Genomic DNA, 27,336 nt, shown 5'->3' with positions numbered 1-27,336 from the left:
CTATGGAAGATGGACTGTTCTACGTAGCCAACAAAGAGACAGGCATAGCTGGGGCCCATACGGGTGCCCATGGCTACCCCTTTGGTCTGGAGGAAGTGGGAGGATTCGAAGGAGAAATTGTTAAGGGTGAGGACCAGTTCGGCCAAATGAATGAGAGTGTTGGTGGAAGGGTACTGTTGGGGACGCCAGGAGAAGAAGAAACGGAGGGCTTGGAGGCCCTGGTCATGGCGGATGGAGGTGTAGAGAGACTAGATATCCATGGTGAAGATGAGGCGTTGGGGGCTGGGGAAAAGGAAGTCTTGGAGGAGGTGGAGGGCATGGGTGGTGTCTCAAACATATGTGGGGAGTTCCTGGACTAGGGGGGATAGGACAGTGTCAAGGTAGGTAGAGATGTGTTCAGTGGGGCAGGAGCATGCTGAGACAATGGGTCGGCCAGGGTGGTCAGGCTTGTGGATCTTGGGAAGGAGGTAGAATCGGGCGTTGCGGTGTTCCCCGACTATGAGGTTGGAAGCTGTGGGTGGGAGATCTCCTGAGGTGATGAGATTCTGTATGGACTGGGAGATGATGGCTTGGTGATGGGGGGGTGGGGTCATGGTCGAGAGAAGGGTAGGAGGAGGTGTCCTCGTGTTGGCGTCTGGCTTCAGCGGTGTAGAGATCAGTGCGCCAGACTACCACTGCACCCCCTTTATCTGCTGGCTTGATGGTGAGGTTGGGACTGGAGCAGAGGGAGTGGAGGGCAGCGTGTTGTGAGGGTGAGAGGTTGGAGTGAGGGAGGGAGGTAGACAGGTTGAGGCGGTTAATGTCCCGGTGGCAGTTGGAAATGAAGAGGTCGAGGGCAGGTAATAGGCCAGCACAGGATGTCCAGGTGGATGGAGTGTGTTGGAGGTGGGCGAAGGGGTCCTCAGAAGGTGGGCGGGAGTCCTGATTGTGAAAGTAAGCTCGGAGGTGGAGGCGGCAGAAGAAGTATTCGACGTCACGGTGTGTATTAAATTCATTGATGCATGAGCGGAGGGGGATGAAGGTGAGTCCTTCGCTGAGGACTGATCGTTCATCCTCAGTGAGGGGGAGGCCTGGAGGGATGGAGAAAACTCGGCAGGGCTGGGAGCTGGGATCTGGTGTAGGTGTGGAGCTGGGAGTGGGGGCGGAGCTTGTAACTGGAGTGGGTGTGGTGGTGGGGGGTGGAATGGGGGTACAGTCATGAGCAGGGGTGGTGTTCCCCTCAGGGTTCTGGGGGGCAGGGATGGTGACAGTGGGATGCTAGTAATGTTTTACGATTAAAGGCTCTGGATAAATGGAAATTGTCAATTGCACAATCAGAAGCAATATAGCTATATGTATAAGCAGATATATGGGAACGCCACCACGTTCAAGCTCCCCTCCAAGCTACTCACTATCCTGACTTGGAAATATATTGTTGTTCTTTCATTGTGGCTGGTTCAAAATCCTGGAATTCTCTCCCTTATGGCATTGTTGGTCAATGATAGCAGGTGCACTCTATTGGTTCAAGAAGGCAACTCATGACCACCTTCTCAAGGGCAACTAGGGACAGGCAATAAATGCTGGCCAGCCAGCGACACCCACATCCCACGAGATTAAACAAATTTAAAAAAAGATCTTAGGATTGAAGTTTGAGGCTGGCAGTGTTTTCTTTAAGTGAAGAGGGAGGACAGATTGGAAAGGAAAAGGAAGCAATTTTGTTTTCTTGAGCAGTTAATTTCTGGAACGAAAGCCAATCAACCTCTGCATATTGAATGTTTTTTTATCATCACTTTCAGTGCTTACTGTCCTTTCTGGAGTTTAAAATACGAACATGCTTTGGTATTTAATCAGCCGCCACAATCGTTTCTGGATATGATTTTGGTAGAGAATTTTTTTAATAAGCAAGAGGCACAGTACACACACATGTTGAACAGAGAATAAAATGGTCATTGCCTTATGCATCACAAATTATACACACTATTATTGTAACACAAAATTCCTAAGAGAGATGAATTTGGCCACGTCCTATCCTTGGATGTTTCTGAACATGATGACATTTGGAAGACCCAATTTGAAAGGACTTAGAGTCATAGAGATGTACAGCATGGAAACAGACCCTTCGGTCCAACTCGTCCATGCCGACCAGATATCCCACCCTATTCTAATCCCACTTGCCAGCACCCAGCCCATATCCCTCCAAACCGTTCCTATCCATATACCCATCCAGATGACTTTTGAATGTTGCAATTGTACCAGCCTCCACCACTTCCTCTGGCAGCTCATTCCATACACGCACCACCTTCTGCATGAAAAGGTTGCCCCTTAGATCTCTTTTATATCTTTCCCCTCTCACCCTAAACCTATGCCCTGAGGGTCCGAGACTCAATCCTGATGAAGGGCTTTTGTCCGAAACGTCGATTTTCCTGCTCCTCGGATGCTGCCTGACCTGTTGTGCTTTTCCAACACCACTCTAATCTTGATTCAAATCTCCAGCATCAGCAGTACCCACTTCCGCCTAAACCTCTAGTTCTGGACTCCCCACCCCAGGGAAAAGACTTTGTCTATTTATCCTATCCATGCCCGTCATGATTTTATAGACCTCTGTAAGGTCACCCCTCAGCCTCTGACACTCCAGGGAAAACAGCCCCAGCCTATTCAATCTTTCCCTATAGCTCAAATCCTCCAACCCTGGCAACATCCTTGTAAATCTTTTCTGAACCCTTTCAAGTTTCACAACATCCTTTTGATAGGAAGGAGACCAGAATTGCACACAATATTTCAAAAGTGGCCTAACCAATGTCCTGTACAGATGCAACATGACCTCCCTACTCCTGTACTCAGTACTCAGACCAATAAGGGAAAGCATACCAAACGCCTTCACTATTCTATCTACGTGCGACTCTATTTTCAAGGAGCTATGAACCTGCACTCCAAGGTCTTGGTAGAGTTGGAGAGATGGTGGAAAATCCTTGGGGGTATAATTTTAAAGTCAAAGCTAAACCAGGTTAGGAAATAATATGGCGGGAGCACGGAACCATCTCTTTCACAAAGGAGCAGATGCCAGGTCAGTTAACAATTTAAAATCTGAAATTCTTAGATTCTTGCCAGTAGAGTTATTGAGCAGCCTGGAACCAAGGAGATTATATGGAGTGTCAACCACAATCCAATTAAACAGGGAATAGGCTTGAGGGGGTGAATGATCCCCTCCTGTCCCCGTCAGTGCTTAGTCTTAAAACACAGAAATTTAATCACAGGAAAGAACTTAAGGTTCTCATGTAGTTTTCTCCCCAATGTGTCTTAGGTGATAAAGGATCAATAAGTATTGATTTTTAAGCCATAACGCCAGTGGGGAGGTTTGTCTCTACTTGAAAGCTGTGTGTTTGGCATCAGAGAATGATATGTAAATATTTCCTGCTGCGTTGTCTATGAATCAGTAGAGTTCACTAAATATGTCCTTTCCCAGCCATTCCCTTTTTTGTACGTGTGTATATATATATATATATATTATATATATATATATATATATATATTTTATATATATATATATAGGCCATTCAGATTCAAATTGAGTGCATGTTAAGAATGAGAGCCATCCTGAGAAACTAGCTGGGATTTTAACTCCTGTTCGCTTATCATTGGCCAATTTTGGAAATCCTGCATATCTGGAAATCGGTTTAGATCAGGCTGTGATTCCAACACAGTGCAATAGCCTGCCAAAATTCACTGGCTGTACATGTCGAGGGTAACTGCTTGGGCTCTCATACCTGTGGGGCTGCAGCACAGCAAGTCTCCATCATTTCAGGGAAACAGGAAACGTGTGTGTCAGAAAAATGTTTCAGTTGACCCTCGGGATGACATAACTCTTTCCCATATTAAATTTAGCCCATGCCACTGTGCACAGGAAGTTCTGACTCCCTAATAATATCAAGTAGACAATAGTTACCTAAAGAGAGCTTGCTGCACAATGTGTACTGACAGTTTGCTTTCAGTAAACTGATTTGATCCCTGACTGAAAATCAAATCTTACAAATAAAGAAGTTCCTGTCCAAGGCTTGGATGTTCTGGATTCTGAGGTCATGGGTCCGATGATATTTTTAGTCAGCAAACTCTTTCTCTCCAAGTTCCCCTCTCGACATATAGTGAAAGGATACCAGTGTTACTTGTTCAAAGTGCATTCATGTGTAGGAGGATTGGATTGACTTTGATTGCATCATGATGCTCTTATCGTTATAGCAGTGTTGCCACTGTTGTTAGTGTCATGTCATCCATTTCATGACTTTGTTCTTGTCATTCGAAAGACAACACCTTTGGAGGATGAGGATATTTAATTGATTGCAAAGGTTTCCAGTGTCTGGTAGTAGTGTGTTGTGTGCCCCTCTCTCCCCACCCCCAACCAACGCTGTTTCCTTCAGATTCACTTGCGGGAGCAGTGATTTAATGGGTGAGCGAACTGAAGCAACCCATTATTATGAATTAAACACATTGAGGGATTCAGTATCACCTGTCAAATTGCTGTTTGTAGAAACGCTTAAACTAAAGACTGACTTACTTTCTTGATATGAAATACTTAATTATTTTGGTAAAGGAAGGGTGCTGACCCATTCCTCCTCCCTCTAAGTATATCTGTTATTTTGTTTTTGTTCTTTCTTCCTGTTTAATGATAGAAGGGAAGCCATTCGGCCCATCATGTTTATGCTAGCAGTTTGAAAAGAATCTCCAATTAGTCTCATGTTCTCCTCTTCCCAAAACCCTACATTTTTTTTTTACCTGTTTAAATATTTATCCAATTTCCTTTTGAAAATTATTATTGCATTTTCCCTTTTAGGCAATGTATTCCAGATCATCATAACTGGCTATGTAAAAAGAAATTTGGTCTCAGCTCCCCATTTTACATTTTACTCTTTGATGCTAATTGAGGGTGACCTACAGAGTAATCGATATAAAACTCTAGCCATCTGTGTGAAATAAAGGTTTCCATTTATGTATGACTCCTTGTCGCAAATTGTGTATACATGTGCTTTATTAGGTCCTTGAGTGGCTTTCTCATTATCTTACTTGATACCAGGTGATTGTATTTTTTCACCTTCTCTGGTGCTCTGGTTGTTTTTGGTTCCTCCTGATTTTAAATCCTATTGTTGTGCTTTTGGTCCTGGTGCTTCTCTGCATTCTCAATCTCTTAAAATTCAAATGTTTGAATAAATAAAAGAAAACCTACAGGGTAGCAGTGTTTGATTGGGGGCGGGGGTGTTGGTGGGGGAGGGGTGGAAAGTGGCTTGCCTTTAAAACAGGATATTTGTTGGAATGGAGCTAAGAAATAGAGTAACAGGATGGAGAGTTTAAAAGGAATGAGGGAGATAGCCAAAAGTTGTTGCTTCCTCTAAGACCAGAGGCTAATGTTGTAATAATTTCCATATCCTGTTGCTTTCAATAGAAGTTTGAAGATGGATATTTTTTTCATTTTTAAATTCTGATTAATTCACATAAAAAGCATCTGAGCTCATTAGTAAGCAGATACAATTGGTGCAGATGTGAAAGCAGGTTTTAATTAGTTCAATATTTCCCTAATGGTATTCTTCTCAATTGGATTAGACATTTGAAGAAGGTTAACCAAATTCTTTGAACACTTCACAGAGAATTGTTTCCTTCCGTAAGATTTACCTTTAGCATAGTTCAGTGTCTGTGCACTAATGCAGATGGTAGATGAGATCATAGTAGTTGGTTCTGGTGTGGTGTACAGCTTTTTGAATCATGTAGAGTACTTAGCCTGAGTGATGATCTCCAACAAGGGCCTGGCCGATAACGATTCCATTTAATGTTCAGCTTCAAATTTGAACCACAGTTTAATATTAACTGAGCAAGAATCTCCATTTCTCAACTGTTTGGTTCAGTTACAACCCAAGGATGTCACAACACACTTTCCAATCAATTAAGTATTGTTTTGAAGTGTAGTCCCTGTTTTTGGGGACTATTTGTGCTCAGCCAGTGTCCACAAACAACAGTGAAATAAAGGCTCCAGTTTGAGTTTGTTTAAAATTTGGTTAAAGTATCACAGAAAATTGAAAAGAATTCCCCTGCACTTTCTTTGACTACTCCATCTACATGACGGCGTCTCAATGGAAGATCTTATCCAAAAGACAGTACACATATTGTGTACCAGTGACAGCATTCCTTCAGTACTGCATTGAGAGTGTAAATCAGGATTAGGTACTCAAGTCTCTGGAGTGACATTTGAACTTAGAACCTTCTGACCACAAATGTTACTCATTGAGTCATGGCTAGGGAATTTGGGAAGCTTTCACATTTCTTCCAGTCTATCCTTTACAACTTCAAATATTCACGTTTAAGGATACTCCTCACTGTTCTGTCAAAGCTGCTTTGACAACTTTTAAAAAAGATATGTTAAAAGGTTCTCACTGTTATCTTTCAATTACAGCCAGGCTATTCTGGAGTGAAATCAATGAGCAGGTTTTCACAGCAGGGTAGTGGAAATGTTGTACTCTCTTCTCCCACCTGTAGATTCCATTCCAGTTTGAGTTTATAAGACACTGACTGGACGATTTTTGTTCAGTAAGGTTTTCAAGGAATGTAAATGAATCAGGAGCAAGTAAAGGGGATTGAAGTGCAAATCAGCCATGACTGAATGACTTGTCTTCTCTTTCAAGATTCTTATGAGTGAATGGGAAAATTTATTTTCAGCTGTGTGAATGTGTGACTGCTTCCACAATCTCTCAATAAATGAGTCTGATTGAGGAGAAATACTGACAATAAACCTTCTGAAAAAACAATGGGATGCTCCCAACCTGTAAGAACAAGTCAATGATTTGGAGCTATGTTTTCAGTAGATTGTCATGGAGAATTGGTAAAAGTCCATTAACTAAAAGTGATTTGTTGTAGACAACATAAGACGACACAATACGTTCCAAAATTGGTCTCTCACCAGTTTGAAAAACTTTTGTGCAATGACAAAATTCTGGAGTGGATAATACATGTTTCCTAAATTCCTTTTTAAACCAACACGTTGCACTTACACAGTACCCTGTTATAAGGCTGTAACTTAATTCAGGACTTTTGATGGTGTAAACTGAGTGAAACATGATCTGTTTGTCATACTGTACTGTAAAAATGTTTCCCAATGATTCATTGAGTGCATATAACACACAGTTTGGTATCGAGCTGTAGAAGGAATAGCTGTCGAGACAGAAAGAATATTGCTGAAAAGGATTGTGGGAGTCATGCTGAGCTGCTGACGCTCTGTCAGGTCGATGTTAAGTGCCCTACAATTGGACTTAATGCCTCGAAGTTGGGATGGGGGCGGAATCAACTACATTTTCTGATTGTCATTGAAACTCAAAATTAGGGGCAAGAAAGGGTCAGGGCCTATCGAATTTGCCTTCTACCATGCTGCTAGTTACAGGCTTGGTGATTCATCTTGAAATTCCTCCAATGGAGAACTGTGATCCAGTAACCCCTGCTATAAATTATCCGGATGTGCAGATCAAGCAAGGTTATGATCAGGCCACTTAAGTTCAGGTTAACATGAAGATTTAAAACCTTTACAAGATGAGAGAGTGAAAGAAAGTATGTTTCAGAGTAGGATAGAGACAGCAGGGATGGGAAAATATCTGAAGCCTAACGTAGTTTTGCAGGGTTGCATGTAACGATCCTCCACAATTTAGAAGTTAGCACAGAAGTTGTTTGGTAGTTAATGATCCAGGCCATTATGTCTGGACATAAAAGGAATCAAGGTATGTGGAGATAGTTCATCTTCTACCTCAGCTTCACCTTATAATCATCTCCCGTAGGGAGGCAGGCTTGAGGGACTGCATGGCCTGCTGCAGTTCCTATGCATTGGTTTTGATATTTGATTGTTATTAGCAACAAAGAGAAATTGGCATTTTAGAGAAGTCAATCCCACTAATATATTCATTTCAACAAATGTATTTTGGTGGGGGTTAGGTGTACTGGTTGGTGAGGTGGTTGGGAAATGAGCTCACTGTGAGCCTGACATGGAGACTCTGTTATAAAATGCATATGAAAATCAGTAGCCAAGGTCAAACTTTGCCATGACCAGTGGGATTGAGCATATGTTCCCATTGCAAGTATAGAAAACAGATGCAACTTGGGAAAGGCTGAAGTATACCGTACATGTGCACAAAATGTATTCTGCTAAATGATTCACATTTCCTGGTCACTGGTACAATGCAATTAAATGAAGGACTGCTTATACTGATTGCAATTGGAAATAGCCTCAATTGTTGGGTTTATTTTAGCAGTTAGTGCTGATTGTGAAGATTAGCAATTTTGAGATGTTAAGACTGTAGTGTTCTCATGCATATATTTCCTGTTATTTAAGTTGCAGTGTAATTGCACAAAATAAATTGAAAAAGGAGTTTTTTTAAAATGTTGCAAATCATATATGAGTAGCTAGAGTAGAGCACATTTCTTGACTAATACTCCAATGGTGGTAGTTTCTGTACCCTACTGCTATTTCACCTGGGCTGCGATTAACTTATTACAGATACATCCTTTGCAGAGGAAGAAGGCAGTATTGATTGGTGCAATAAACGACCTCTGGTCTGTTGTGTCAGGTTGTGGATTCAAGCCCCACTCCAGGCTGACACTCCCAGTAGAGTTCTGAAAGACTGCTACACTGCTGAAGGTGGTGTCTCCTTCAGATGAAATGTTAAAGCAAGGCCCCATTTGCCCTCGTGTGTGTACTAGGTCCTTATGGTACTGATTCCTGTTTCTTTCTCCTGAGGGTTCTGGCAATATTTAAACCCCAACCAGTATCACTAAAAATAAATTTGTCAGATTGTTTGTGGGTTTTAGTGTTTCTTAATTGCAACAGTGACTACACTTCAAAAGTACTTAATTGACTGTAAAACTTGGAACTCAAGAAAGGCACCATTGCCCATTCAAGTTCTTGCACCTGCACAGGTTAGATGAGTTCCTGCCTGGCTTCAGACTGAATGTGAAATGCCTTCTTTTCCACAAATTTGAAACTCAACCTTGATATTTGTTAAATCCCATGTGCATTGACATCTCCCTAAGATTTCAAAGAGATGCTCAACAAGAAATTGATGCAATTCGGCACCTTTTACATGCAATTGAGAATAAACGCTTAACTAAAATTTGTTCAATACTATCTTCCCTTCAGATTTTTTTTCTTTGTCTGAACTTGTTTTGATGTACTTTTTTTGACTGGCTGGTGTTTTCAGTCATTATTGGAAATGTTGATTTTCCCAATATGTTGATTTTAATGTGTTTTGAAATGGAGCTCAGGAGTACATAGTTTTGCCAGGAGACAGTTTGTTATCTTCACTCCACTCAAACCCCCTCCAAGGCAGCTGCGATTGGACAACTAGTTCCAAATAAAAGGTTTTTTAACAAACTTTGTGACGTCTGGGGCCTAGGGTATTTTTAATAATGACTTAATCTTGCTAGGGATTTGACATTGTGTTGGTTTATTGCATTACTTTGGCCTCTGTTCTCTCAGACATTGGTTTCAAAGTCCTTAATTGGTTTTGTCTGCCTTCAGAATACTTGAGTCAATTATTATTGGGGCTGTAACTACAATACAGTCATGTTTTTAGCCTTTTTTTTAGAAAGAGTTTTTACTGTTGCTGAAGCATGGAGAGATGATCAGATTATGATGTGTGACTACTTGCTCACTGACATTAAAGTAAATGCAGTTACTAGAAGAATTAATATCATACAAGGCTGTAGAAACTTAAAAGATTTACAATTAAAAGCAATGATGTGTTGCTGATGCACCATTTTTGGTTTGGAGAAAAGCATTAAGTTACTTGGATCAGAAAGTAGTCAATTCTGCCATTTAAATGGCCAGTAAGAGTCTTGCATTGGGAAACTTTATCTTAATGAGATGGATTAAAAGTCAAGTTAGACCTCACAGTTTAGATTTCACACATCTATAGTTTGCGCTGAAATTCAGTATTTATTCCACAACAGTGCATGAAACTGTTTCTGTGAACTGTCGAAGATAAGATTGTATAATGTGTTTGAAAATGGTTCTCTTCTTTCCTCCCATATCTGTGTTGGTGGATATATTACTCAGTGATTTTCATTAGTTACTGCTGAGTGGTTGATTACCCTCAATCAGGGGAATGATAGGACAGCATATTTGGCCTTGTGGCCTTAATGATACCTGAACTTAGGAGAAGAAAGATTGACCATCACTGTTCCATATTTGAAGTAAAGTACTTGCAATCTTTTTTAATTGATTTGTGAAACGTGAGCACTGATGTACCTTTCGCCCATTACTGGTTATCTCAAAGCTGCACTCATTGGTATAAGTGGCTTGCTGGCCCATTTCATTGAAAGGTTACTACATGGGGCAGGTTTTAAGTTGAACTGGTAGATTCTGTGAAGAATCTTTCTCTCTTTATTCTTTCATGGGATAATCTCCAATTGCTCTTGAATTGAGTGCTTTGAGGCTCTTAAAAAGGGTAGTCAACAGTCAACTATGTTGGGTCTGGAGTCACCTGTATGTCATATAGGTAAGAATGGCAGATTTTCTTCCTTATAGGACATTAGTTAACTAGATAAGGTTTTACAATCATGATCATATCACAGTCACCATTACTGAGAATAGCCTTATATTAGTGAAGCAGTTGAAGTTTTTCATCAATTTGCCATTACCATGATAGTATCACTTGTTACTGGCTCAGACATTAGCCAGGTATCACACACATTGCCGTAGTCCTTAGTCAGATACCAATAGTCAATACATTGCCAGGCTCAGGTGTGATCCCTCAGAGGAGTAGCCTGTCAAAATTCAACGTTTAGAAATGCAAATTAAAAAGTATCATGGTGACTGAGTAAAGGTACTGGAAGGCAGCTGGAGAATTATAACAAGTAGAGTTCACAAGGAACTATCATTAAACTTTGTTTGAGCTGGGGGTAATGGGGTGTAGACTAAAACTGGAGATTAGGAATTTGCATGATAAACTACAACTATCTGGATATCTGTCCCCGTTTGGATGGTGTGTAGAACTGGCAGCTTTACAAACCACACTAATTTTAAAAGGTGACACCTGTGTCCTTTGCAGAGAAGGTGAAAAGTACCATTCAGCATCAAATGCTTATGTCAGAATATTCAAAGAACTATATCGTTAATCTCCTCCTTGCTTTTGCCATCCCTCACATTTTTCTTTGTAAATATCTATCCAGTTTCCCTTTGAAATTTACTATTGGGCCCTTTTCCACCATCCATTACGATAGTGCATTTCAGATTTACATCACTCACTGCATGAACCATTCTCCTCAGATTCCCTCTGGATGTTTTGTCAATGATCCTAAATCTGTGGCCTTTAGTTACTGCCTCCCCTGACAGTGGACCCAATTTCTCCATACAAACACCTCAATTTTGAATTATTTTGTTAAATGTTGCCAGGGTTGGAGGGTTTGAGCTATATGGAGAGGCTGGATAAACTGGGATTATTTTGCCTCGAGGTTGAGGGGCTACTTAGCAGAGGTTTATAAAATCAAAAGGGGCATGGATAGGGTGAATAAGCAAGGTCTTTTCCCTGGGGTGGGAATCCAAAACTAGAGGGCATAGTTAAAGTGAGAGGGGCAACTTTTTCACACAGAGGGTAGTTCATGTGTGGAGTGAGCTGCCAGAGGAAGTGGTGGAGGCTGCTACAATCAAACATTTAAAAGGCATTTGGATGGGTGCATGAGTAAGAAGAGTTTAGAGGGATGTGGGCCAAATGCTGGGAAATGGGACTAGATTAATTTAGGATATTTGGTCGACATGGATGAGTTGGACCGAAGGGTCTGCTGTACATCTCTGTTACCGTAAGTCTCCTCCTAATGGTCATGACTCCAAGAACAATCCCAGCTTTTCCAATTCTGCACTTGGTCTTATTCTAGCAAATCTTCTCTGCACGCTTTCCAACACATTTACCCCCTTCCTGATGTGAACTACCCAGAATTGGTCCCACAACTCCAGCTGAGACCTAACCAGTGAACTCTCAAGATTGGATTTTGTACCTACTCTGATATGCTTCACTGTGGGATGTCAGGCTGATATCTTTGCAGTGACCTTGCACCAGTGGTTATATGTTTGTGACAGCAAGTGTACCTGAAGCAGTTACTATTTGTAGAAATCCCTTCCTATCTTTAATGAGATTACAGGTGCCAGGAGCAGCAACACAGCGAACATTATGTGACTGGAGGGAAGAAAGGGGTACCATGTAAAAAGCAAACCCACTGAAACAAAACAGAAATTGGTAGAGAAGCTCAGGAGATCTGGCAGCATCTGTGGAGAGAAAGCATGTTTCATGATCGTGAAAAGAGCTGTTCAAGTTTAATGGCAATTTAAAATATGAATTGAATAAATACTTGAGGGGGAGAATTGTAAACCTCTGAAGGAGAGGTGGGGATGCTCAGATAGTATTATCACAGACACAATAGTCTGAATGAACTCTTTTGGTACTGTAGATTTCTGGTATTGGCAGGGGTTTTTGGTCACTTACGGGGATTAGGTCGGTCCTGGTTTCTACATCTCTCCTTCCCCCTTAATACAGGTTGATAAAAATGGTGATTGAAATGATATCCACAAAGGTGAGACCAAGGGGGGAGTCCCAGACCAGATCCAGTTTCCCTCAGTCTTATCCGCTGAGCAGGTGGTGTGCTAAGGTTAGCAAAGCCTTTGTAGCTCTATGTGGTATCCGCCGGGGAGCCTGAATTCACCAGATCTGCAACCGAAATACCTGAGGGTTCTCCTGGAAACAGAACATGTGGTTGAGAATGAGATGGGCGCGAACACAAAAGGAGGGCTGGGGGTGTGACAGAGGAGATCGCCGGGGGTCGAATGAAGCGGCCACTCATAGACTCCATCAACCCGGAGTGTAGCAGAGAGAAAGGGGCGTCACTCCACTGTGGATCTTTGGAAGATTTCTCAGCTCCGGGGAGGGAAGGCTGCACAGCTCAGCCCTGGGTGCTTCCTTAGCGGTGACCACGCCGGTCCGGTCCGGTCCGGTCCGCTCCGCTCCCATGTCTGTCTTCCTCCCTCCCTCCCTCCAGCCTGCGTCCGCACCTCGCTGTCTGTGACTGAGACCCAAGCTCTCCTCCCGGAACCATGAAGCCTCGAGTGGGCACTGTGCTCGCAAGGCTGGGCGACTGGAAGGAACTTGTCCCGCTCTGTGCTTGAACAACTTGCTTCGAGGACGAGGGTAAAACAAAAACCAGCAGCAGCGTTTGTTTCTGAAACATTTTGCACTGAATGTCTACATTGGCTGCAGTGGGGAGGGGAAGATTTGTTCTCACAAACCCGCGGATTGTGCTGCAGAACTAAAGACAGGCTGCAAAAGGCTTGACATGAGAGAGAGAGAAACCAATCGTCAAATCAATACAGGAGGAAAAACTAGCTATGTGACAAAAAAAAGAAAACAAGTTGATGCGCCTTTGTCTTTAGCAGAAAAAGTGGTTTCCTTTTGCATATAAAAAAACCCCAAAGTGACTTGTGTTCTCCGATCGCCAGAGGTTTGGGTTTTGGACGCAGGCTGCTGTGATTCCGTTTTGCCCGATGAGGAGGTTTCTTTGCTTGTAACTGTGAATTGTTTTGCCTGCAAAGGGGACTGAGGGTGATCACTGAGACATCGGCAGAGCTATTGTGTTCAGCTGAAGGATTCCTTCCTTTGCAAAGTTCCCGGTGATGGGGATCAGCTGAAATTACAGTGCTGTCTGTACATACCTTTCTTGCTGCTAAAAAGAATTGAAATAGGGGGAGGGGTTAAAGGGTAGAGGGGCTTGAGGGGAAAAGAAGGCACGGAATTTCTGACTGAAAGACCTTCTGAACTTACTGTTGTGTTTTTTTTAACACTGCCAAACTAACAGCCTACGCACTTTATACAAAGAATCAATTCCCCCCTCCTTTTTTTTGCACCAGATTACAATCAGGTAAAGTTAAACAGTCACCATTGCACTGGAATTTTGTTTTTGTTTTTAAAAGATCTCCTTTAAATGCAGTCTCAATGCATGAATTTTTAAAATATTTTTATTAACTGCAGATTTCAAGAAACCAGTGAACACGTTGCTTTAGCTGGGACACTCATGTTTATTGTAGGTTTGATTTCACATTTGGCTGCCTTTAAAATTGTGAAAGGATTTTTTTTAAAAAATTGGAGCAACTACATAATGCTTTAACAAAAAAAACCAACAAAATGGGAAAACCACTGAGTAGGCCTGACTGCCTACGCCAAAATCCAGCCTGTGTGGGGATAACCGAGGAAGAGGACATTAATATTGAAGATTGTTATGTTCCCCAAAGATCCATATATGACACAGTGAGACTGAATGAACAGATAGACTCAGGCTCAAAGGGCAGCCTTGCTTCAAGACACTTGACAGAGCGTTACCTCCCATACAGCCAACGGACACTAGAATCTGCCCCCTTCTCTAGCAATGGTGCACTTTCAACCCCCGGTGCTCTTGAGCTGAGGGCCAGAGAGAGCACCAGACTGGACGAGAAAATGATCTTCGATGCCCTGAAGCTCAACAGTGATGCCATCCGATCTGCTGGTGCTCCCAAGGTGAAAGCTGTGACAGAGAAAAGGGAGAACCGACGGTCCTGGAGGACATTTGTTCCTCCCTTCACAGACTACCCCAGCCGAGCAGAGGCTTCACCTTGTGAAAGTACGGAGGCTGCCACTTTGTCGTCCTGGAGCCGGGACAAGGGCACCAGCGGCTCACTCACTTCAGAGGAGGACTCCGGGCTGTCCAGTCCCTCAGCAAGTAAAGCACAAAGGTACCCATGGGCGAATGGTGATAAAATTCGATACAGGAGTTTATCCTCTGTGGATGGAGTACATTTAACAAGGGACCATGAAGCCAAAAGATTCGGGCCCAGCGTCAACTCTGGCAAAGAGCTAATGTTGTCACGAACACCTAAAAGTGTACCCTCTATCTCAAAGAGTGAGGACTATGGTGTCTCCCCAACTGAAGAGGCAGAACTAATTATGGCCTTAGAGTTGGTTTCTGAGCATAATGCAAGAGAAGACACTGATTTTGAGGGAAATGAAAAGACCATGGAATACAACGTGAAAAATGGTGTTGGCAAACAAATTCTTGATGAGAAATCTAACTTCATATCCACCCCAGCAGAGATTATGCCCAAGTTCTTTGAGACAGAACAGACAGATCTGGAAGAAGCAACAATGGAGGAAGAAAACGAGAGTACACTTACACGAGAGACACGTTACTGGGATACGGTTGTTGAAAGTCAATCCGAAACACAGTCAGAATGTGACCATGTGCAGACTTCGGTGGAACCAGATGCCCCATTATTTGTTCCTGGGGAAATATCTCCTGATGTTGAAAGTGTGAACTCTGAGTGCAAGGGTTATTATGAAAACACACCATTGATGGACGAGGTGCGCGTCTGTACTATATCAGCAGTGATAGAAAATTCTAATGTGAACAGCAGTGGGGTTTTCACTGATAAGGTAACCAAAATACTTGTGTATGCAACAGGGTGTGATTTGCATCTGAGGTCCTGGGAAAAGATTTCTGATAACACTTTCTGAAGTTCCGTCATTTTACTTTATTTCAGCGTTGCCAGGTAACCAGTTTCCTAGCAACCTTTAGAATATTAAATTTCAATATGGCTGAATTAGATTGGGTGAGCAATGTGGCTTTGTGAGCTGGAGGCAGCTTGTGACATGACTGATAGTTTCCAGCTGTTTGTTGTGTGGTTATTAACCAGCTGGTGTCTGTTACTCGTCATGTCCTGGTATACCTTTACACTAACATATTTCGCTTAACAGAAACTGGGGATTGTGGTGGCATGTCTCCCCACAGCGTCATTCATATCTGTGTAATAATCATTTCTCAAACCTCACTGGCTAAAGGTCTTCATGACTTTGTGGCATTTTGTGGTTTGGGGGAATGCCACGATTTGAGCTGATGCTTTTTTTTGTTGAAATTAAGGCCCTTTTTAATCTATTTCCCTGTGCATCAGAAATGGAACCAGAGGGTTATGTCATCATAGTACAATGCAATTTAATCACTCTTAGCTTTCAGAGTAATGAACAACTTGGCCAACAATTCAAGGTAAAAGAAACGACAGGCACAGATTGATCACAGGGCTGGTCTTCACTATTGTCCCTGTGCCACAGGTTTGCGCTGAGTTAGTTGAGTTGATTTATTTAAGTACCAAGAGTTTCAAAGCAATAGCACCACCAGCCTAACATTGCTGACATTATTTAATGGTTTTGATAAATCCGATCGTCCATACAACTTTTCGACACAGCCACAACATAAATGATAGAAAAGGAAAACAATCTTTTATCAATGGAACGGAATGAGTAGAGTACCTCCACTCAGTTTTAATTTAAAATATTCCACCATAGCGCATTGATCAGTAAATACTCAGCATTTTCAGTTTTGAAATGAGCTACAGTAAAATCTTGATAATGTCTAATGATGTTGCTAAATAACAAACCAAATCTCCCAGTCACTTTGCTCAAGGTCGCCTCCTCCCCCCACTCCAATTCCACTTTCTCTTTTTCTAACCCTGTTCTTCTCACTCTTCCCTCATTTCTTTCACACTCTCACTCCTTTCCCTTTCATGTGTTCTCTCTTTCACCCTCTCTCTTTACCAGCATTGCAATCGCTACCCCTGCCATTTTAGTTTTATTTCTTCCAAGCATGCTTCTCCCTTCATTGTGTCTTCTGTACATCTTGCAGTTCTTCTATTGCATTTTTTAAAATCTCTTTGAGCTGAAGCATTTACCTTGGCCAAAACTTCAGAATTGTGGCTTGTTGGAGGTGTATTGTCAGACTTTGTAAACAGAGTCAGGACCTGTGGTGTTGAAATGGCTGAAAGCAACAAATGCTGGGGATCACAGCTGGTCAGGCAGCATCCGTGGACAGAAAGCAAGCTAACATTTCAAGTTTAGATGATTCTTCAAGAGAGCTGAAGTGAAGTGTGGAGAGGATAGCACTTATGCTATAGTTCGGGGCAGATGATGGTGAGGGTAGTGGGATTAGGGTGCTGGTGGAGAAAAGATGTTAGTAGTTCACATTAAGTGATCAGTGTCTCCTACCAGACTTGAAAGGACAGTAAGTGGAAAAGGGGAGGGAGGACATGATAACAAGCTAAAAGGAAGGAAAGAAATGGTTCACAACTTAAAGGTCTTGAACTCAATATTAAGTCCAGAAGGCTGGAAAACGCCTAGTCTGAAGATGAGATGTTGTTCCTCAGTTTGCGCTGTGTTTTACTGGAACATTGTAGCACGTCAAGGACAGACATGTGAGCACGCAAACAGGACACTGTGTTAAAATATCTGGTAAAGGGAATGTCGGGGTTCTGCTTGCACACAGACCAGAGGTGTTCCACAAAGTGGTCACCGAGTCTCATTTGGTTTCTCCAATGTAGGGTAGGCCACATTGGGTGCAGTAAACGTAATATACAAAATTAGAGGAGGTATAGGTTAAATATTGCTTCACCTGGAAAGACTGTTTAGGCCCTTGGATGGTGAGCAGGGAGGAGTTGAAGGGGCAGGTGTCAGGCGTTCTGCGGTTACGTGGGAACGTGTGGTGGAAAGGGTGTTGGTAGTTGAGTGGTGGACTGTGGTATCTCTGAGGGAATGATAGCTGCAAAATGCAGGCAGAGGGAGTGAGGGGAGGATGTGGTGGTGTCCTGTTGGAGTTGTCTGAAATGGCGGAGAATGATCCTTTGAATGCAGAGGTTGGTGGGATGAAAAGTGAAGACAAGGGGGATCTCAAGCTGTTGTAAATGATGGGAAGTGGCAAGGGCAGAAGCACATGTGATAGATTTTGAAATGGCTGTTGTCTTGAAGTTAACATTACTGGGCAAATGACAAAGCCTTGGGCAGAGCTAAGATCTGTGCTCAGATGATGGGGGGACGAGACAAGAGGAAGGAAGTTCTGCCTATTTGTTTTGGGAGGTTGCAGGCCCTGAGACTGGTGCTGGGGTCCTTGGTTTTGGAAGGGATGCAGAGCAATGGGAGTTAAGGCCAGAGCAAGTGGAGCTTCTGTGGGGAGGTGGCAAATTCTAAGGTTTGAGTTGGTTGGCTGGAAATCAAGGAAGACTCAGACTGAAAAACAGCTCCAGCTAATAGTCTGTGTACACAGAGCTGTTTAAGAACCCGGCAAGTGGTAATCTTGCTGCACTGCCTACTGTGACAGAGTCTTGTCCTCGATAAATTGGCAATGCTAAGTGGTACTCTCTACTACCTTGTACCCAACAGTCAGTATTCAGTATCCCTGACGTCAGAATAGATTTTATATCTTGATGCTTGTACTCAGCCACTTGAAAGGACTCATCACCTTTTTGAATGACTTTAATGTGAGAGAGATGATGTGTGTTTCCTGTACACGCAAGCAGGCTGCTCCCAGCTGGCAGTAATCAAACTGAAGTGACCACAAACTGGCCAACCATCAGCATCCCACACAATCAAACATTTTAAAAATATATCTACTTACTATGTTCTGTATAATTCTTAAAGCAGGCCTGATCTGCACTCCTCCACTGTTACAAATCTGTCAAATGGACTCAGGAAATGAAACAATTTAAACTTTCATCTCCTTTTATATGGTTGGTAGTGGATATCTAGTTGTGTTCCCGAGAAAGGAATATCATTGAATCAAACAATTGTGAAAGAGGGCATTTGGTCCATCATCCCGTTGCTTTCAAAAATCTACCCAATTATTGTAACTACTTGTTTCACTGTCCAGTTCCTTAACCATAGTGTTGTGAATATCTCTCTTTCAGGGATTTATATGACTCAGTATTGAAAGGTACCAGTTGAATCTGCTTCTGCTGCCCTTTTAGGCAGTGCATTCCAGATCATATCCACTCACTGAGCTTATTAAAAAAAACTCCTCATCTCTCCACCAATTACTTTAAATCTGTCTCATTGGTTTACCGATTCTGCCAGTAAGGAATTAAAAACATCTCCTTATCTGCCAGAGTGAAGCTTATGCTGTGTGCAATTGTTTAACCCCAAAGATGAGATGTTACAGGTCCAATATTTGCTGCAATAGAGTTAGATTGAGGTTTCCTTTTATTTTCATTGTTCATCTTTTTTTCTGGGAGCAGGTATCTTGACAGACCCATGTGAACAAGATACTTTGTTCAACTCTGTGACTGTGCTGTCTGAAAAATCAAATTGTGATGCAGTCACTGAGGACATAGTTCGTTCTGATCTCTGATCAGTGCATACAGTTTTCATGTGCAGATAACTCTGTTATTCGTTCTGCCTGCCTGCAATTTAGCTACAGTGTTGGATAAGAAGTGAGTCCTGCTCCAGCCTTTGAATGTAAATGCATGAGGTTGAAGACAGGAATAATTGCAGTGAGACCGTCATTACATGTGGCGGCACAGTGACCCAGTGGTTAACACTGCTTCCTCACTGTGCTAGGGACCGGGGTTCAATTCCACCCTCGGTCAACTGTTTGTGAGGAGTTTGCACATTCTCCTTGTGTCTGCGTGGGTTTCCTCTGGTTTCTTCCCACTGGTTAAGATGTGCAGGTTAGGTCGATTGACCAAGCTAAATTGCCCATAATATCCAGGGATGTGCATGCTAGGTTGGTTAGCCATGGGAAATGCAGGGCAATTGGGACAGGATGTAAGTGGTTCTGGGCACGATGCTCTTCAGAGGACCATTGTGGACTTGATAGGCTGAATGGCCTGCTTCCACATTGTAAGAATACTATGATTCTGAGCTGTGTCGAATGTAGGCTGTGCCAGCAATCTCCACCAGATTGCATAGATGATTCCCTTGCAAAGTCTGGACCCAATTCATTAATGGCGTAAAACTATCCAAAGGGGTATTCAAGTTATAGAGTAATAGAGATGTACAGCACGGAAACAGACCCTTCGATCCAACTTGTCCACGCCGACCAGATATCCCAACCCAATCTGGCCCCATCTGCTAGCACCCGGCCCAAAGCCCTCCAAACCCTTCCTATTCATATACCCATCCAGATTCTTTTAAATGCTTTTAAATGTTACAATTATACTAGCCTCCACCACGTCCTCTGGCAGCCCATTCCACACACACACCACCCTCTGCGTGAAAAAGTTGCCCCTTAGGTCTCTTTTATATCTTTCCCCTCTCACCCTAAACCTATGCCCTCTAGTTTTGGATTCCCTAACCTTGACAATTTATCCTATCCATGCCCCTCATGATTTTATAAACCTATATAAGGTTACCCCTCAGCCTCCGATGCTCCAGGGAAAACAGCCTCGGACTATTCAACCTCTCCCTATAGCTCAAATCCTCCAACCCTGGCAACGTCCTTGTAAAACTTTTCTGAACCCTTTCAAGTTTCACAATGTGCTTCCGAAAGGAAGAAGACCAGAATTGCACGCGATATTCCAAAAGTGACCTAACCAATATCATCAAATAAAATTTGACAAGTAACAATACAAGGAAATACAAGAACAGGTAACTAAGAATTTAGTTGAATAGTAAGCTGTGGAGAGCTGTACAGGTTTATGGGAAAAATTCCAGAGTTTAGCATCAATGCAGTTGAAAACACTGCCGTTAATTGTAGAGCGATGAAAATTGGAATGAACAAGCACCAAAACTGTTTATTTGTTAATGGGGTGTGGATGACACCGGCTCAGCCAGTTTTGTTGCCCTATTTTAATTGCATTTGAGAAAGTGGTGGTGAGCCACCTTATTCAGACTCTGCAGTCCGTGTGATATAGATGTACACTCAGTGCTGTTTGGAAGGATGATCTATTATTTTGAAACTATGACAGTGAAGAAACAACAGTATAGTTCCAAGTAAGGATGATGTATTGTTTAGAGGAGCATTTGCAGATGGTGATGCTTCCATATATTTACTACCTTCGTCCTTTGCGATGGTAAAGTTCATGTGTTTTGAAGGTGCTATGGAAGGAACTCGGTGAATTGCTGCAGTGTATTATGTAGATGATATGCATTGCTGCTAATGTTCGACAATGGTAGAGGGTATGAATGTTTAAAGTGATGGATAGCCTGTAGGTCAAGCCAATTATAGATGGTGAATGGGCTGCCAATCAAGCAGGCTTTTTGTCCAGGTTGGTCTTTCGGCTTGTCAAATGGTGTTCGAGATGTGCTTATCTGGTCAAGTGATGAATATTCCATCAAACTCCCCTCATTTGTGGAAAGGCTCTGAGAAATGGGGAGGCATTTTACTCCCCACAGAATTCCCAACCTCTGATACACCGTTGCAGCCACAGTATTTATATGGCTGGACCAGTTAACATCTGTAAACAGGTTATTGGACAATTTTTTACTTTGATGGGCAGATGCCAGTAGTGTTGCTGTATTGAAACAGCTTGGCTAAAAGTAGGACCAGTTCTGGAGCCCCCATCTTTGGCACCACAGTCAAGATGCTGTCAGGTCTCATAGCTTTCATTACATCCTGGAGGGTTGGAATAGATTACAAAGGTAAAAAGGGTGGTGAAGAAAGGATTTGAACATGCTGATAAGAATTGTAACGTTAAGACCTTGTCAGACTATCCATTTATAATATAATTGAAGCAAGCCGTGGATTCCATAAAATAAACTGGGAGGTATTCATACTGTTTAAAACAAAAATGCCCTGTTAAAAGTTTTAGTCTGGTTATCATCTGGAGACCTGCAAGAATATCAATATTGAATGGATACAGCAAGTTAGACTCATATGTTGATTGGCTGACAAGTTAAAATGGTCAAGGTGTTCCAGTGGAGCATGTACAAGATTACAGTTACCCATTTTAAGAAGGAAATTTGGTCCTGATTTATTTTGATGTGTAATGGGGAATGCACCAAGGAACAGTGTTCCCTGACCCTGCCCCCTCCTTAAAATAAAGTGTTTGTTTATACAGCAATGCTTGGACAAACTCCTTTCACTTGCAGGGGACACATTATTGCATGTGATTGATTACATGTAGTTTCCAGCAAGTGTAATTGAGCCACATTGTCAGCCTGACTGATTATTCTGTATTGTTTGTTGGTGTGACACTTGGCATGGTCAGGATTGTTGAGTAAATGCTGCCTAATCAGAAAGCATTTCATCTAATGTTGTACACTATATTCTGAGCTTATAGCAGTTCTCAATTTCTGCACTTCAAGGCAATTATTTAAAGTGGTTCAGGCAATTGGTATATACTTTGTGTAAGATTCAAATACAGCAGAGCATAGACGCAAAACCTGTGTTGCACTTGATTAAATTCGTGGTACTGGCTCAAATTTGAAGCTAGAAGTGAGTGGGATTCACCTTGTCAGTTTGCACCTAAATTATACTTTTGATGAAAAGAAATATTTGTGTATTGAGTGGGAATTGACTATCTTTGAAGAAACTGCTATCGCTATGCATAATGATTAAAATTTGGCTCCAGTCACAATAATTCTATCATAGATTACATTGCCACAATTATTATAACTTTTGTTTGTTGGCTTGTGAATTCTATGTAATGGAGGAGAATTGGATACAAATGGTAGTGGTCAAGTCAAGCAATTGAAATATAAACATTCTTTGAGACACAAAATCATAAATTGCAGGAAAAATTCAGCAGGTCAGGCAGCATTTGTGGAGAGAAAGCAGAGATAACCATTCAGGTCCAGTGACCTTTCTTCAGAACTCATAGCAGCATGAAAAAGGTATATGTGCTAGGAAAGGGATGAGGTAGGGGAAAGAGTAAATGATAGGTGGGGATAGAGCTCAAAGAGAGAGATAAACAGTTGGGCAAACAAAAGAGTGGGTAAAGGTCAGCCTGCAAGAATGAACAGCTGCTAATGGGGATCCAGTGGGAATCTAATTGCTAGTAGCTGACAATAGGTTGTTTGTGATAGCAGCCAATGTGATGACAAGGTCTGGTGTGTGGGGATTGGGGTGAGGACGCAGGAAAAAGTGCTCAGGCCCTGAAATTATTGAGTTCAATATGAGTCCAGATGTTGCATGATCCCCAACTGGAAAATGAGATTAGATTACTTACAGTTTGGAAACAGGCCCTTCGACCCAGCATGTCCACACCGAAGCGCAATCCACCCAGACCCATTCCCCTGCACCTAACACTACAGGCAATTTAGCATGGCCAATTCACCTAACCTGCACATTTTTGGATTGTGGGAGGAAACCGGAGCAAACCCATGCAAACACAGGGAGAATGTGCAAACTCCACACGGAGGCAGGAATTGAACCCGGGTCTGTGGCGCTGTGAGGCAGCAGTGCTAACCACTGTGCCACCGTGTTCTTCCAGCTTGAGCCGAACTTCACTAGAGCACTCTACCAAGCCCGAGACAGAAATGTTGGCCAGGGAACACAGCGGTGTGTTGAAATGGCAGGCAACTGGAATCTCAAAGTCATTTTCTTGGACAGAATGTAGGTGGTCTGAAAAGCGGTCACCCAGTCAGTGCTTCACATCCCCAGTGTACAGAAGTCCACATTGTGAGCAGTGAATGCAGTAGACTACATTGAGTGAAGTACAGGTAAATCTTTGCTTTACCTGGAGGATATATCTGGGGCCTTGGATAATGGGTGTTTTGAAGGTTGTTCAATGTATGCATGACAGTATTTGTTAATTTTATGATTCAGTATTCAAGTTTGCTGTAACTTAGTTCATTTTCTGAAGCTGTTCCTTAAGCTGTGTGGTTCCATCTAGAGTCTTCATGTAGAAAGCTTTCAAAGAGGGTACAGAAAAGAGTTTTCAAACGAATATTGCATATGTTCTAGTTCACCACAAAATTTGCAAATTATTCTTTTTTTACTACAGGAAGAGATGACTAAGCTTGGCAACTACTGTGGAAACATTGCAAGCTGTGTTATTGCTACTGTATATTTATTCTTTTACTATTTAATTAATTTTCTCATCAATTAAAGTCAAAGTCGAGTGGAGTCTTATTATGTCAAATTCTGAAAATGTGGAGTAACGTGACAAATGAACTGCTGAAATACATAATATTTATAGCAGCTCACACTGCCCAACTGGTCTATGCCAGAATGTATGCATCACACAAGCCTGCTCCAAACACTGAATTCCCTCCCCCATCGCCCCTCCCCCCATCCCATCCCATCCCAGGTCCAACCCTCCAATTCTGATCCACTCTCTTGACCTGACCACCTATCCATCTTCTTTCTCACCTATTTGCTGCACACTTCCCAAGAACCTATTACCATCACCTCCTACCTTCACCCACCTATTGCCATCACACCTACCTTTCCCTTAGCCCCAACCCCCTATTTATCTCTCAGCCCTCTTCCCCCCTCCCCCCCCCCCCCCTCCCCCCACCCCACCCCAGTCCTGAAGAAGGATCCTGCCCGAAATGTCGACTCTGTTGCTCCTTGGATGCTGCCTGATCTGCTGTTTTTTCCAGCACCACACATTATCAACACTGACTCCCCAGCATCTGCAGTCCTCACTCTCTCCTTCAGATCACCAAATCCACACTAGAAGGGTGAGGGCAATAATAATATTGGATCACCAGCACCTGCAAGCTCCCCTCCAAGTCATGCACCTTCCTGACTTGAAACCATATTGTTGTTACATCACTGTCAATGGGTTAAAATCTTATATAATAACATTACCCCCCACCCTAGCCAAGGACTGCAGAGAGATTCAAGAAGGCAGCTGTCCAACACTTTCTCAAGGGCAGTTAGGGATGGGCAATAAATGTTAACCTGGTCAGCAATACCAACATCCTGGAAATTGTTTTTTAAAATCAATCAACAAATCTTTCCATTTTTCTCTCCTTCATTTCCTTCTTCATCTTTGCCTTAAATACAACTTTGCTACTCACTAGAGCAATTCAAAAATGAGAAGTTTCAAAAATGTGTATTTGAAATAAAAGGACTCAGGTGAATATTGTTTGAGACTACCACTTTCTTAGCGGATAGGTTCAAACACACACTGTTTTTAATGAATAGATGCATCATCCAAGCAAGCAAGTGTGAGCGTGTTTTGGGATGCACAAATGAAGAGTTAATCTAAGAGAATAGTCCGAGGCAGGCATACGAAAAATAATATCTGAAGCAACAAAGGAGTGAAGATACATAATGCTGATGTAATGTGGAAAAATAGTTTACAATGTGTTAAAGATAACTGCTTTTTGTAAAGTTGTTTCTGTTCTTCACATACTAGCCATATTGATCTCGGTTTTGATGAGCAGTCTGGAACTGTTGAGGACCCAAACTAGTAGACAAATTTTGTGACTTTGATTTTTAAGAGATTATTTGGTTCAGTTCCATAGTAAGACTTTAAAGAAGGTAAACATTTGCGGAATTAATGGTAAATTAGCTAGTTGGATTGAAAATACTTTTGGCATTAGAAAGCAGCAAAGGGTGCTGACTAAGAGCCAGGAACAGATCTGTTCTGTGTTTCATGCTGTGTAGAGTATTCATAAATAATGTGAGTGACTAATTATAAATTTGCTGAGAGTGAACTGCATGGCCATGTGAATCATGAAAAGATCAATTTATTTTTTCAGCTCCCCTGAATTCCTGGGTTTGGGTTGGTGGGTGGATTTTAATAGGAATAAACAGAAGGTAATCCGTGTTCCATTAACAAAGGTGAAAAAAAGAGAAGGAATTTAGAGCTGATGGAAAAAATGTTCTCCACAAAGTTAAGCTGTTAGTGAATAAATGTTATATTTTATAGATTATTAGTTAACTGCACTTCACTCATATTACCCCAAGTGACTTATTCACTCATGAAAAGAGAACATGATGCATTGCAAAAGCAAAATACTGTCAATCCTGGAAATCTGAAATCAAAACTGAACCTGCTGGAAGTACTCTTTAGATCAAACATCAAATGACAAAAGAAGCAGAGTTAATGTTTCAGATGGTTGAACTTTCACCAGGCTTCCAAAAAGTTTGAAATGTAATGGATTTTAAGCAACTACAGAGGCAGGGAAAGTGGAGAGCGGGGGTGAGGGTGGGGGGCGGGGGTGAGGGTGGGGGGCTGGGGGGGAGGTCTTTGAGAGGATGGAAAGCAGGAGAGATTGCATGACAAAATGGGTGATGGTGTCACAACAGGCCAAATAAAGATGTGTCCGAAGTAAGTGTTGAATGGCAAAAGTGAACCATTACCAGCTCCTGTTCTCCAGAGAAAAAAAATGGAAGCGGTAGTTATGATCTGAAGTTGTCGAAATGAATGTTGAGTTTGCAAGATTAGCAAGAACCTCATCAAAAGCTAAGGCATTGTTCCTCAATCTTTCATTGGGCTTCATTAGAGTAAGAGGCAAAATATGAATGACAAGGTAATGGAGTTCTGTGTTGCGAAAGGTGATTCATTGAATAGAACTTGTTTTGAGTGACACAGCAAAGATTGAAAAATTATCATCCTCTGGGTCTTTGAAATTGAGGAAATTTGCCCATTTTTAACAGTAATTTATCTGGTATGTTCTTTAACTTAGATGGTGTATTGACCAGCTTGTATGAATGTCAGATAAACACTGATGGAAATCCCCTGTCACATTTTCACTTGTAGAATAGCAGATAGAGGATATTTAATGTTACTTGAGATTTGAACAGTATCTATTTTGGAATAGGATTGACAGTTCTAGTAATACTGAACAATATTGGATTGATTTAATGAATGGAAGTTTTGCTTATGGTGATGGAAGTAACTTTAATTTCCCTTTGTTAGGCTGAGGTTTAGTTCAAGGGTGGGGTGGAGGGGAAGGCCCAAGGATTTTGGTCTTTCATTGGTCATCTGTCTCTGGATTTTAGAAGGGAGGCAGTTCATCAAATTGTACAGATCTGTGGAGCAGAAGATGCCTGACTGAAAGACCCCTAAAGAACAATGAAAAAAATAAAAATTTGAGACAGTAGCTAACAATCTTCTTTATAATGGCTTGGTAGTGCAGGCCATTGTAATTAAGTTGAATTTTATTTTGAATAGAAGTTTAATGTACCATACAAGTTCCTAATTCATTTTGCTAAGTATTCAGTTTTGTTGTTGGCTCAGCAACCATTTTTGAATGCTGTATTTTCTAACACAGAAGATGAAACATTAATTGGATTTGACATCCATTAAAGATTTTGGTTTTATTTTAGCACAACAATGCTGCAAAATAATTAGTTTGAGGTTAACTCAAATTGAAAAAAATTCTTGCCTTTAAAGTTTGTGAAGATAAAATGCTTTGGCTGTTTTCCTATATCATTCATTCATTGCTGTGTAAACTAGTCTTTATGATATCAGAAGAAGTAGTAATATGGTTTAGGCAGCACCTTTGTTCTTGACATGTATGGCTCTGGCAAGTAATTAGCACCATTTATCTGAACTAGATGGGTCAATGAGATAGCCATTGGCACTAAATCAGAGGATGGTATCACAAATGGTTGACAGAAAAATTATTTAATGTAGGACTTCCATTTTCTCTTAGTTTATTT

General features: G+C 41.8%; 1 protein-coding gene across 20 annotated transcripts in view; it reads left to right on the top strand.

Annotated features, from left to right (window-relative positions):
* dst (dystonin) overlaps positions 1-27,336 on the top strand; it is a 617,802-nt gene that overhangs the window by 461,233 nt on the left and 129,233 nt on the right. The window lies entirely within an intron of this gene.

The sequence above is a fragment of the Chiloscyllium plagiosum genome, unplaced genomic scaffold (genome assembly GCF_037043375.1).
Source record: "Chiloscyllium plagiosum isolate Xiang-an unplaced genomic scaffold, Cpla_swu_hap1 HiC_scaffold_3, whole genome shotgun sequence".
NCBI classification, from domain to species: domain Eukaryota; kingdom Metazoa; phylum Chordata; class Chondrichthyes; order Orectolobiformes; family Hemiscylliidae; genus Chiloscyllium; species Chiloscyllium plagiosum.
This window is presented reverse-complemented; position numbering and strand designations above follow the sequence as displayed.